The sequence below is a fragment of the Triticum dicoccoides genome, chromosome 7A, assembly GCF_002162155.2.
Source record: "Triticum dicoccoides isolate Atlit2015 ecotype Zavitan chromosome 7A, WEW_v2.0, whole genome shotgun sequence".
Classification (NCBI taxonomy): Eukaryota; Viridiplantae; Streptophyta; class Magnoliopsida; order Poales; family Poaceae; genus Triticum; species Triticum dicoccoides.
In genome coordinates, this window is record NC_041392.1 from 43,536,768 (window position 1) to 43,551,501 (window position 14,734).

At 44.5% G+C, this 14,734-nt stretch overlaps 1 pseudogene; it reads right to left on the minus strand.

Annotated features, from left to right (window-relative positions):
• Positions 1-5,004: 5,004 nt before the first annotated feature.
• Positions 5,005-6,304, minus strand: LOC119331444 (annotated as a pseudogene).
• Between the last annotated feature and the right edge of the window lie 8,430 nt (positions 6,305-14,734).

The following is a 14,734-nucleotide window of genomic DNA, read 5'->3' on the forward strand; positions in this document are numbered from 1 at the left end:
CCCTGCCCTAGTTGGGTCAGGCGCACCAGCGCCCGAATTGGCCCATGCGCCAAAGGGTGGAAACCCTAGGGGTGGGAGGTGCCCCCTTGGCTTTGGAGGCAAGCCTCCCCCATGCCGCCGCCCCTCCCTTGGAGGAGGGGTTAGGGCCGGTGCCCCTTCCTCACCCCTATATATAGTGGGAAGGCGTAGGGGGAGCTGCACCCTTCCACCTTTGCCCTCCGTCTCTCCCAACTCCTCCCACCTTTCTTCGGTATGTGCTTCGTGAAGACCTGCCGGAATTCCGCTGCCACCACCACCACCTCGCCGTTGGGCTGGTCTCGATCTCATCTACCTTCTCTCCCTCGCTTGCTGGATCAAGAAGGAGAGAACGTCATCGAGCTGAACATGTGCTAATCTCGGAGGTGTCGTCCGTTCGACACTAGATAGGATTTGATTGTGACTGGAACGTGAAGAGTACGGCTACGCTTTCTCTTTCGGTCTACAAGGGCACATAGACACCCCCCCTCGTTGCCATGCATCTCCTGGACTGGATCTTGGGTGTTCTGTAGGAATTTTTTTATTTTCATGCAACATTCCCCATCAATATTCGTGTTCCATACAACCAAATTTCATTAAAATATATTGCAATTCCCACAACAACATGGGGGTATTATCTAGCATTAAAAAAAGTAAGCATGAAAATTATTCTGCATCGGCTCTTGAAAGGAATTAGATGCATAATTGAAAATTATATGGCTACCTGATAGCAACGCCCGCATATGAATTATTTACATCTACATAAGTAATTAAGCATTCATACTACCGTAGTAACGGTTATCACAATAAGTCATTCAGAGATTCTTCCCCGGCAAAGTTGCAAAATAGTGTGTTTGCACAAGGACATGTTACCGTAACACAACCGAGAATTACACAACTTTATAGGACAGCACATCCGTTTTGTAACACAATTGAGAAGGCCAATCTCTCGGTGTCGAAGTAAACTTGTTGCCTCTTAGAAAATTGTGAAGAATTTGGCTCATGATACATGATCGGGTGCGTTGCTGTTCCAGAAATTTTGTAATGTTCAGTATCCATGAGACCACAACAAACAAAACCGATCAAGTTTGCTACTACTCTCTATCCTTTTTACAACATAATATAATAATGCTAATTACATTGAGATGATAAGGCCAACTTTAATATACTCCCTCCATTTTAAATTATTTGAAGTTCTAGACTTATGTCCTTAAAATATGCATATATGAAATATTGTATGTGTATTAATGCCATATTTTTGGGTCTAATACAAAATAATTTTCTTAAGTATTTTATAAGTAACAAACTTTATTGTACTAGCATATATTGTATATTCACCATGTGGCGTAAGTGGTAAGCAATCCAAAATGAAAATGAAAAAAAGACATATATATATATATATATATATATATATATATATATATATATATATATTTAAGGAAAATGCATCCTACTACCGGGTGTAGTTACACTCATTTCTCATATACTATCATGTGGTAGTATATATTCTACATTATTATTTCTAGTATGTTCATATATTATATCTAAGATACTCCAAAGCGAGTTATGTGAAAAAATTGCATGTGAGCTCATGTTTTTATAATATTTGTGAAATACATACATATTTGTACGTAGAAAGGAGTATGCTCAAAATATACTACATACTACGTAAAAAATAGTATATATACTACCCAAACATTCTTACATACTACATACTACGCGTACATACTCTCCGATATTATAGATACTACCTAGAACGTATGAAACAAAAGTGGGAGTAACTACACCCGGTAGTAGGAAAAATTTGTCCTATATATATATATATATTATAGTCAATAGTAGTGAAAATTATTATAAGTAACCAAAACTGGGAAATAGAGAAAATTAATTGCCCTTGTTATATAATCCCTTAGTTGGCGTTGTGTGTATTTTTTTGGGGGGTTTGAACAGCGATAAAATTTGCTTCCTTGTTTGTACAAGCAGAATGACAATGTTAGCTTTACACCATGATGGCCATCATATAATAGTACCAAGACGTAAAAGTAATTTAGAGATGATTAATTTTCATTGTTATATATTTCCTATTGGGTGTTGTTTTTAACCGCGACATAATTTATTTCCTTGTTTGCAAAAGTAAAATGTCCATACAAACCCTACACCATCATGGACATCATATCTTCTTACCACCGAAGAGTTAATAGTAACATTAGCTGCTACATTATTAAAAAAATGAACAACCTATACCTGTATGGGGGTATGTTAAAAGAAGTCTAATAGACTCAAAAAATGCAGTGGGTCTGAGTAACTCTTATCATCTTACATCTCATGTGAAATGATGAGGTAAGAAATTAAGACCATGTTATAACTGTTCAAAAAGTTGATGTGTCGTTTGAGTTGAGTAGCAAAATAATAAAAAAAGGATTAACAAGAAATCCTAATAATCAACACCTAGACTTCTGAAGTTCTGAAATACGGATAGGGTAGCTACTTGACGCCTCGTTAGCATCACCATCCACTTAGTGCGCCAGACGAGGAGCCTTAATTAGTTGTTGCGTTTAGAGTTTACCGTCAAGGAGGACACGATCCATCTTCACATTTGATCCACCTACAAATAGTGGACTTGCATCAGATGTAGATGGTGCCTGTCACAAACCACAGGGAATCCATGCCAATCTTCTGGTTTAGATAAGATGTCTGACCCATCTCGAAATGGCGAAGCAGCTGGTACTCCTGATCGGATGAGCCTGACCACAGCTGCAACCAAGGACATCTTCTTCGACGTGGAAGGCTACACCGCCGCCATACTCATGTCCACCGGCGACAATTGCTACTACCCGTCGGAAAGGTTCACCGTCGGTGGGTACGACTGGGCCGTCCGCTTCTACCCCAACCAACTGGGCTCCCACATATCCATCCTCCTCGTGCTCCTCAGCGAGCCCAAGGATGGCACTGTGGTCGGCGTAAGGTTCGGATGCGCCGTGCTGGACAGGTCCGGCAAGCCATCGGCGGAGCTCTGGCAGAGCTCCTCGACCGTCCTGTCTTTCTACGGCGAAGAGTGGGGATTTTGGAGATTTGCGCCGCACGATGTTCTGGAGGACCCAGATTACCTAGAGGGGGACTGCCTCACCTTGAGCTGCACTGTCTCCGTTCTCAGAAAACCGCAACTGTCGTCCGACTGAGCAGATCCATGGCTTCCTTCTCGTCGATCTGCATAAGCTTTTTTACTTTGAGGGTCGACGCGCATAATCTTTGGGAGCAACTGAGCAGGAGGTTAAGATTTTTACTTCAGAATTCGGATCGATGTGGTTGTGTTCGAGTCAAAGCGTAGTATGGTGACTGGTTGAGAACTAAAATTTGTCACGTGTTTGTGCTTGTGCCCATGCTATTTGTTGATGCGAACGACACGGTTGATTACAAATCATCAACCATTTCGTCCTGCCACATATTCTCCAGGTCCAAAGGGATCTAGTGCACAACTACCATTTCCTGTCTTTTTTTTTGCGAACACGCAAAGTTGGTGTATCATTTCATTAATAGAAGGAAATAGAGCGAGTTCATAAGAGGGCACAACACATGGCACACACGCATACATAGAAAGGCGTGGGCATGATACCCCGAGCAGAGAGACAAGGGATGCTTAGACCAAACCAAACAGAGAAAAAAAATACAACTAAAAAGTCGAACACCTCCCGATCCAAACCCGGGGATGCTGCGAGGAAGCAAAATAGCATCTTCAAGAAGGGGAGCAATGCGATCCGAAGAAGTGGGAATATTTCAACACATGATAAAGGCTATTGTGCAAGCCCTCAAAGGCTATTGGGAAGATTTCTTTCCCGGTTTTATGAAAGCATCCAGAAGCTTCCCAAGTAGTTTTTGGGAAGCTTCTAGAAATTGTTTTGTTTCTTGGTTTTCTGGACTGGCTTTTGTTTGGTTTTTGGTTTTTCTTTTTTCCATTTCCATTTCCTTTTTATTTTTAGTTTTTTTTCTTCCTTTTATTATCATTTTTCATAAGACTGAACCTTTTCCAAATTCATGATTTTTTATAAAAAAATCATGATCCTTTTAGGAAAACATGTAATTATTTTCAAATTCATGAACTTTTTATTGATCAACGATCTTTTTTCAAATTCATGACCCTTTTTTGAAAATCGGTGAACTTTTTCCAAATTCACGAACTTTATATCAAATTCCGTGAACCTTTTTCAAATCCATGGACATTTTCCAAAATCAATGAGTTTTGGTCAAACCCATGCTCTTTATTTTTCGAAATATGTGAACTTTTTTCCCAATCTTCTTCAAATTCTTAATTGTTTTTTGAAATCAAAAACATTTTTCAAAATCCACGAACACTTTCAGTTTCGTGATTTTTTAAACCCATGCACATTTTCGAAATTTGTGAACTTTTTATAAATATGTTATTTTTGTTTGTCAAATCTTGGAATTTTTTGAATGTTAAAAAGTTAGGATGGCATTTTTTATTATTAAGAGAAGACATTTTTATTTTTATTGGCATGGTACTTTTTATTCCGAGTGCATGGCATTTTTATTTAATAATAGGATGGAATTTTTTTATCAATAATAGGATGGCATTTTAATTTTTGAGAGAATGGAATTTTTTATTACAAATAGGATGGCATATTTTTAATGGCATGACAGTTTTTTTTTCGGGCTTATCTAGATAAAAAAAATTATCTAGAAGATGACAATTTTATAAAGTCGCGCGGCAATTTTTTTCACAGCATGCCATTTTCTCAATTTATAGATTTGTGTTTTTTTTTCATGGCATTTTTAACCCGAGGATTGCAGTTTTAAAGTTTAGCATGACAATTTTTCTTTTTTGTAGTTCATACAACCTTTTTAATCATAGTCATTATATTTTTTATAGAATTAGAGAGATGACATTTTTTATAAAGTAGCTTGACATTAATAAAATGTCATATCTCCGATCACCCCAACCATCCAGTCCTGCCGGCGAGATGAGGGCGAATGTACACAAACTGAATGATTGTCCTCCTTGGACCAAGTAGGAAAAGAAAATTACAATGAAACCCAAGAACTTTGCAATAAAGCCCTTGGACTCGATTGAATAAAGAGCAATCCGGTCCTTTCCCTCCAAAGCTCGGGTGGTCAATGAAATCGCCACGACGATGATCTTGTCGAAGATAATCCCCTCCAAGGCTAGATGTCGTGGTAGCCAGCATCCACAAGGACCTTCTCCTTCGTGGCGAGCTCGATGTCGTTATCTACCATCATCTCCACTAGCTGCTGGAAGCCAAGCTTGGGCTTCCACCCAAGCACTCTCCTCGACTTGGATGAATCTCCCTGAAGGCAGTCCACCTCGGAAGGGCGAAAGTACTTGTTGTCAATGACCGCATGATCCTTCCAGTTGAGGCCGGCGTACCCAAAAGCAGCCTGCAAGAACTCCTCCACCGTGTGGCACTCTTCGGTGGCGACAACATAATCGCCAGGCTTGTCCTGCTGGAGCATGAGCCACATCGCCTCGACGTAATCCCCGGCGAAGCCCCAATCCCTGGCGGCGGAGAGGTTGCCGAGGAAGACCTTGGTCTGGAGCCCAACCTTGATGCGGCCGATGGCGCGGGTGATCTTGCGGGTGACGAAGTTCTCGCCGCGCCGGGGGGACTCGTGGTTGAAGAGCACGCCGTTGCACGCGAAGAGGCCGTAGGCCTCGCGGTAGTTGACGGTGTACCAGTGCGCGGCGACCTTGGCGGCCGCGTAGGGTGACCGCGGGTAGAAGGGCGTGGTCTCGCTCTGCGGCGGCGGCGTGGAGCCGAACATCTCCGAGGACCCCGCCTGGTAGTAGCGCATGGGCTTGGCGGAGAGGCGGACAGCCTCGAGTAGGCGGAGCGCGCCGGTGGCGGTGACGTCGGCTGTGTAGTCGGGGACCTCGAAGGAGACGGCGACGTGGGACTGGGCGGCAAGGTTGTAGACCTCGTCGGGGAGGACGTGGTCGAGCGCGCGGCGGAGGGAGGACGAGTCGGAGAGGTCGGCGTAGTGGAGGCGCATCGGCGGGCGCGCGGCGGAGGTGCGGGTCGTGGTAGATGTGATCGAGTCGCTGGGTGTTGAAGTTGGAGGAGCGGCGGATGAGGCCGTGCACCTCGTACCCCTTGGACAGGAGCAGCTCAGTCAGGTAGCTCCCGTCCTGCCCCGTGATGCCCGTCACCAGCGCCACCTTCCGCTGCGCCGCCAGGGAACGGGGCACGGAGGGGTTCTCCTCGTCGGCGCCGGCGACGGCACTGCCGTTGGAGTGCGGCGTGGAGGAGTCGGCCATTCTTCTTCCGTTAGATGTGCGAAGAGGCCCTGGACTATTTGTAAGGCCGGAAGACACATTGCTCTGCGTCAGCTCGGCTGTACTTGGAAAAAATTAGATCAGATAAAAAACTAGGAAAATTTTGGACACTCCACATAAATTGACAGCTGTACTGTTCAACAAATTTGAATATGTTCTTATCTTGTCTTAATTGGTCTGAATACATGAATAAATAAAGTATGCTGAAGTACCCGGCTACCCGCCTCCCTAGCAATCATAAGGCGCACGCACTTGATGCGTCATTCGATCTGGGCACTGATCATCATCATCGTTAATCCATTTCTCACATGTGCGCCGGATTCATGGATGGATGAACTGTTAAGCGCGTTGCCTATGTGTGTGTTGTTTCTTCGCCCTTGCTAGCCTTGGAGTTGAGAGGATGGTTGATAGTATCGGGGCGGGGGCGGTGGCGGGACGGCGGGCGGGCGGCGGGACGGCGGACGGCGTTGATCGGGGCAGCCTGGCGGCGTCGATGAGCTCGGCATCGTCGGACGGGGGGACCGGGGGAGGGGGTGGGGGGACTAAATTCGTGAAATTTCTAAGTGCTACCTTATATGGCCAGAGCATTGGTCCTGGTTCGTGGCACCAACCGCGACCAAAGACCCCATTTAGTCCCGGTTGGTGCCACCAAAGGGCTGCTGAAAAGAGACATTTGGTCCCGGTTGGTAGCACCAACCGGGACTAAAGGGGGGCACTAGTTCCGGTTGGTGCCACGAACCGGTACCAATGCACCTCTTTAGTCTCGGTTGGTGCCACCAACCGGGACCAAAGGCCTTGTGCAGCCCCGCGTCAAAAGTTTAGTCCCACCTCGCTAGCTGAGAGAGCTCGAGAGTGGTTTATAAGCGTTGTTGCACCAACCCTTTCGAGCTCGTCTCAACTGCAGGCTTTCGAGCCTAATCTGTCACTTGTGCCCGTGGGCCTATTGGGCCTAATGCGGGCCTGAATCATGTCCCATGGTTGGATTTCTAGTCGTATTCAAGCCGTGCTGGCCTAGTAGGTGGACTTTTTTGTTTTCTTTGTTGCTTTATTTATTTTATTTTGTTTCTACATACAACAAAATACTTACTGTTGTTATTTTTATTTATTTTATTTAAAGTTTATTTATTTTTTAATTAAAGTTTATTTTGTTTCTACTTATTTATTTCATTAAAGTTTATTTTATTTTATTTTCTTTCTACTTATTTATTTTTTTGCTTTGTTTCTACTTATCTATTTTATTAAAGTTTATTTTATTTTGTTTCCACTTATTTATTTTATTTTTTTCTACTTATTTATTTTATTTTATTTTTGAACAGAAAATACTTTGAGAATTTTAGTTGCACAAATTTTATATAATTTTAGTTTCAATAATACTAGAGGTTTATAAAACTTTTTACTTGATTCCTTTTGCTATTAGAGTTTCAATAAAGTTTTCTAGTTCATTATTTTTGCTATTAGAGTTTCATAAAAGTTTTCCAGATCATTTTTTTTATATTAGTTCATACTTTGAGCTAAATGACCCTGAAATTGAAAAGCGCTTCAGATGAACTCTGAAGAGGTTGAAAATTGACATGGTATCATCAATTCACCCATATAGCATGTGCTAAAAAGTTGAGAGGGTTACGGAAAAAACTAGATGCACTTCGTGTACAAAATGGACAATCTCTTTCGAAGAATCAGGGTTTCGGACGAAAGCTCATCTATTACAAAGGGATTTGATTTTTTTGAACTTATTTGAACTCCAGACTTTTTTGTGTTCAAAATGCACCATTCAAAGACACATCATCAATTTTGAACCCTTTCTGACTTCATATGTTATTTTTCATGCATTTACTGATTTTTTTAGCTAAATGACCCTGAAATTGAAAAGCACTACAGATGAACTCTGAAAAGGTTGAAACTTGGTATGCTATCATCATTTCACCCACATAGCATGTGCTAAAAAGTTGAGAGGGTTACGGGAAAAACTGGATGCACTTCGTGTATGATACGTCTCCAATGTATCTATAATTATTCATTGTTCCATGTTATTATATATTCTGTTTTGGATGTTTAATAGGCTTATTTGTACACTTTTATATTATTTTTGGAACTAACCTATTAACCGGAGGCTTAGCCCAAATTGCTGTTTTTTTCCTATTTCAGTGTTTCGCAGAAAAATAATATCAAACGGAGGCCAAACGAAATGAAACCTTCGGGAGCGTGATTTTTGGAACAAATGTGGTCCGGAGGACTTGGAGTGGACGTCAAGCAACCAACGAGGAAGCCACGAGGCAAGGGGCGCGCCTACCCCCCTGGGCGCGCCCTCCACCCTCGTGGCTCCACCGACCTACTTCTTCCTCCTATATATACCTACGTACCCTGAAAACATCGAAGAGCACCACGAAAATCTAATTCCACCGCCGCAACCTTCTGTACCCGTGAGATTCCATCTTGGGGCCATTTCCGACGCTCCGCTGGAGGGGGCATTGATGACGGAGGGCTTCTACATCAACACCATAGCCTCTCCGATGACGTGTGAGTAGTTTACCTCAGACTTTCGGGTCCATAGTTATTAGCTAGATGGCTTCTTCTCTCTCTTTGGATCTCAATACAATGTTCTCCTCGATTCTCTTGGAGATCTATTCGATGTAATCTTCTTTTGTGGTGTGTTTGTCGAGATCCGATGAATTATGGGTTTATGATGAAGATTATCTATGAATAATATTTGAATCTTCTCTGAATTCTTTTATGTATGATTGATTGTCTTTGCAAGTCTCTTAGAATTATCAGTTTGGTTTGGCCTACTAGATTGATCTTTCTTGCAATGGGAGAAGTGCTTAGCTTTGGGTTCAATCTTGCGGTGCCCGATCCCAATGGCAGTAGGGGAAACGACACGTATTGTATTGTTGTCAACGTTGATGACGACGGACTCCTCTAGGCCGTGGCTTGGGGTGTGTGTTGTAATAAGCCACGGTGTGTGTGGTCGGACTCGTCGGGCACGACGGATTCGCGCAGGACATACAAGACGCGCTGGTGCAGTCGGACTCGTCGGACGTGACGGATGTGTGTGGGACATGCGAGGCACAGCGAAAGACGTGGCGTATGTGTGTGTGTGTATGTAAGGTGTGCGTGGCGTGCACATGCATGTATTAGTTGCGGTGTACTAGTAGTAGCTAGGCTGTTTGCAGTCGGTTGCGAGCAGCGCGCTGTGCGCGTCGTGCGCGTGGCCGAACGGAGCGCTTGCATGCAGCAGTCAGTGGTGCATGCGTGCTTGGCTGAAACGTGGGCGATGCGTTGCTGCCCGGGCTACAAAGCCAGTTGGGTTGAATAGTATTTATAGCACGATGGTTAGTTGGAATAAAGAAAAAATCAGGACGTTTGAGTGCCGGAGCGTTGAAACGCCAGGGCATTGCTCGCCAGAAAAAGTGCTTCTTCTACCTTTGTCCAGAGCTAATCTACGGCTGCGGCAACACACCATGAAGGCATGGACGACCTCGTGGCCAGTACGGCAGACCTGAAGTCGCCCTCTGCATTCAGGCGGCCGACCATGGAGCCCGAGATGCCATGCAGTGCAGGTGCAGCCATGCGCCGATGCGTATGTGCAGCCATGGAGCTCTCCATTGCCGGGCCCGTTCTCTTCCTCCAAGCCTCGGCGGTGCCTCCGGCGAGCAGGCGAGCTTCGTGCCCCACGTCCTTCATCTTGGAGGAGCCGAAGAGGTGGTCAACCGCTGTGCTTGGAGACGCCCGACGGTGGCGAGGAGCTGGACAGCGCCTGGGCCATGCCGGTACAAACCGTGGCCATGTAACTCGCAAACCGCCGGTACAAGCATCGCAAGAAGCTGGAGTCGGAAGTATAACTTGCATGTATGCTTTGTTTCAGGTTCTTATTAGCTGAATACTCTCTTTTTCTTCGAAAAGGGGGGCTCCCCGGCCTCTGCATCAGAGTGATGCATATGGTCATCTTATTAACCAAATAATAAAATGTGCCAACAAGGTTCCAAAGTCTCCGGCTTAAAGAAAGAAAAAAGATAAATGCAGCTCACACAGAGCGAAAAGAGGCTAGACACACAAACTAGCCAGGGAAAGGTGCCACAACCGGCTGGCTAAACATAGATAGGAAAACTAATTGCCTATCCTATTACATGACCGTCATCCAAACCGGTTGAAGATATCCCGAGCTACCATCTCCCAACGGATAGATCCAGTAACTAAATGCTCCCTGGCCTCCATCGGAGTGAGTAGCGACCACGAACGGATCAGTGCCGTAACTCGGAAAATAACCTGCAAGAAATGAAACCATGATGTTCTGTTAAAAACCAAATCATTTCTGCAATTCCAGATAGTCCACAACAGAGCGCAAACTCCAACCCGAATATGTCTTGCTAAGTCTGGCTCAACCCCATTAAGCCATGTCCCAAATAATGCATTAACCGAAGTCGGTGGAGTAATATTAAAAGAAATATGGACCGTCCGCCAAAGAACTTTGGCCAACGGGCAATCAAAGAATAAATGCTTAATCGTCTCATCCCGATCACAGAAACTACACCTAGTAGGTCCTGTCCAATTACGCTTGATCAAGTTGTCCTTTGTTAAAATAACTTGTTTATGGACAAACCACATAAACACTTTAATTTTTAAAGGAACTTTGACAGCCCAAACATACTTGGAAGTTGGAATAGCATTCGAATTAATAGCATCAATATACATTGATTTGACTGTAAATACTCCAGAACTAGTCAACTTCCAGCGTAATACATCGGGTTGGTGAGAAAGTTGAACCTCCATCAGTCTCCTAACTAGATGGAGCCATTCTTCCCAATGATTGCCCGCTAGCGACCGTCTAAACTGAATATTAAGGGGGACAGATTGAAATACCGTCGCCACGAACACCTCACGTCATTGAGCAATCCGATATAAAGACGGATATTGAATGGCTAAAGGTGAGTCTCCAAGCCAAGTATCCTCCCAGAAACGTGTACTTGTACCATTTCCAATAACAAATCTCGTCCTATTGAACATTGATTGTTTGACTTTCATTAGTCCTTTCCAGAAAGGCGAATCAGTCGGCCTGACTGCGACCTGGGACAATGTTTTAGTCTGGAGGTACTTGTTGCGGAGGATCTGCGCCCATATGGCCTCAGTCCCGGAAGAAAGCTTCCACAACCACTTACTAAGAAGGCATCTGTTCTTAACTTCAAGATTTTCAATACCAAGGCCCCCTTCGTCTTTCGCTCTACAGATGATGTCCCATTTAGCAAGCCGATATTTTCTTTTAAGTTCATCACCCTGCCAAAAGAAACGTGACCGATAGAAGTCCAGTCGTTTCCTAACACCAACTGGGACCTCAAAGAACGATAAGAGAAACATAGGCATACTCGTGAGCACCGAATTAATCAATATCAAACGGCCTCCGTATGACATGAGCTTACCCTTCCAATAGCTCAGTTTTTTCTCAAATCGATCCTCGATGCACTTCCATTCTCTGTTTGTTAGCCTACGATGGTGTATCGGAATACCAAGGTATGAGAAGGGTAAACTCCCCAACTCGCACCCAAACAATTGCCTATAAGAATCCTGATCGTCTTTGGCTCTACCAAAGCAGAACAACTCGCTCTTATGAAAGTTAATCTTTAACCCGGTCAATTGTTCAAAAAGGCATAACACTAGCTTCATATTTCTCGCCTTGGCCAAATCATGCTCCATAAAGATGATTGTATCATCTGCGTATTGAAGGATGGATACACCTCCATCAACAAGATGAGGTACCAAACCACCTACTTGACCATTCTCCTTAGCCCTTCCTATCAAAATTGCTAACATATCCACCACAATGTTAAACATGATAGGGGACATCGGATCTCCTTGTCTGAGGCCTTTATGTGTCTGGAAGTAATGACCTATATCGTCATTCACTTTAATTCCCACACTCCCTTTTTGCGTAAAGGATTCGACCTGTCGGCGCCAGGCTTCATCAAAACCTTTCATACGCAATGCCTGTTGGAGGAATGGCCACTTAACCTTATCATACACTTTTTCGAAATCCACCTTAAAAATTACTCCATCTAATTTTTTGGAATGGATTTCATGGAGCGTTTCATGAAGAACAACCACCCCTTCAAGGATGTTCCTGTTCGGCATGAAAGCAGTTTGGGATTGTTGCACCACAGACTGCGCAATCTGTGTGAGCCTATTGGTCCCGACCTTGGTGAAGATTTTGAAACTAACATTGAGGAGGCAGATCGGTCTGAACTGCTCAATCCTCACAGCATCCGCTTTCTTAGGGAGCAATGTGATAGTTCCAAAATTCAAGTGAAATAATTGAAGCTGTCCAGAGAATAGATCATGAAACATAGGTAGTAAATCCCCCTTAATAATGTGCCAGCACTTTTTATAGAACTCGGCTGGGAACCCATCCGGACCGGTAGCCTTATTGTTTTTCATTTGTGCAATAGCATCAAACACCTCCTTTTCTGAGAATGGGGCTATCAGTATATCATTATCAGCAGCAGACAATTGAGGCACGTCCTCAATCCCGGACTCATCGAGGGACACACAATTATCCTCCGGAGGTCCAAATAACTGTCTATAATACTCGGTAATATATGTTTTGAGATTATCCTGACCTAAAATAGTACCCTCATCCTGTTCAAGCTGAAAGATCCGCTTCTTTCTGTGCTTACCATTAGCAATGAGGTGAAAGAATTGAGTATTCGCGCCCCCTTGGACCACTTTGCGGACCTTAGCTCGCAAAGCCCACTTCAATTCTTCTTCGCGGAGAAGTTCTTTCAGCCTCTTCTCCGCCTCATTTTTGACCTGGAGCTCAGAAGGCATCAAAATCGCGGATTCGGCTTTTATGTCCAGGGCCTGTACAAGAGAGAGGAGCCTATCCTTCTCGATCTTATACACCCCACTGAGGTGCTTAGCCCAACCCTGTAAGAAACTTCTCAAATGCCTAATTTTATTCTGCCAGCGCTCGACCGCCGTCCTTCCTCCTACACCCTTGGCCCATTCCCTGGCTATGAGGTCTAGGAACCCCTCGCGTTCGAACCAGGCCATCTCGAATGAGAAGGTGTTTTTGTTTCCCATATGGTTCAGCTCCCCCGAGTCTACGAACAATGGTGTGTGATCTGAAATTCCCCGCGTGAGAGCTTGCACCGTAACAAGAGGGAACTTCTGTTCCCACTCCACGCTGGCGAGAACTCGATCAAGCTTTTCATATGTCGGGTTTGGCAGAGCATTAGCCCAGGTAAACTTTCTACCAGAAAGCTCTATCTCCCTTAGATCCAAGCTTTCAATAATGGTATTGAACATAAACGTCCACCTGCCGTCAAAGTTATCATTATTTTTCTCCTCTCTCCTCCTAATGATATTGAAATTACCCCCGACCAAAATCGGAAGCTGTTCGGACCCACAGATCCGAACAAGGTCCGCTAGAAACTCCGCTTTAAGCTCGGGCTGTGCAGCACCATAAACCGCCACCAAAGCCCAGTTGAACCCATCAACTTTAGACCTAACTCGAAACTTTACCGCAAAGTCGCCCATTACTACACTCCGGACTTCAAGGGAATCGCATCTCACACCCAGTAAGATACCGCCTGATCTACCTCGTGGTGGGAGGCAATGCCAGTCGAAATCAATACCACCCACAAGAGAGGATAGAAGCTGCGGTGCAAAATTCTCTCTACCGGTTTCTGATAGAGCAATGAAATCTAACCGATGTGAACGAGAATACTCCTTAGTGAACGAGAATTTATCCGTGCTGGCTAGCTAATAGGGGATGTGGGCTCCCAATGGATTAAGTGGGATAGCCCGATTAATTATTTTTCTATCCAATGGGATCCCAGTTAAACGATTTAAGTGGGGGATCCGACTTGCCTGCTCCCTCCCCATGCTCCCATCCGTGCTCCCACTCCATCCTACGGTTGTCTTTTTCTCTTTTTTCTTTCCAATCTAATCATCTCCCCCCTAATTTTAAAGGGGTGGAGTCGGGCCTTATTTTGTTCCAATCAAATTATGCCATGTATGCGGGAGCACGGATGGGCGCACGCCGGGGGAGCTGGCAAGTCTCGTCCTTAAGTGGGATGGTGGAGTTAGTCCCACTTAAACCCACCTCCACCCGCAGCCTGAGTTGATATCGTGCACCATGGTTTGCCCCATGCTGGCCCTCCAGTACTCCTTTCCTTTCTACCCAGTTGTTAGATGGACCCGGCATCGAGTTTGCTTTCCCTCTCTGTGTGTGATGGCTCATACAATACAACAAAATGCGGCAAGTAACATAGTCATGTGAAAGTGCAAAATGAAATATTGCATGCTGATGCCACACATATGTGATATGTTCACATTATAAAGGCAGTAGGGACTGATGACCCACAAGTATAGGGGGTCTATCATAGTCCTTTCGATAAGTAAGAGTGTCGAACCCAACGAGGA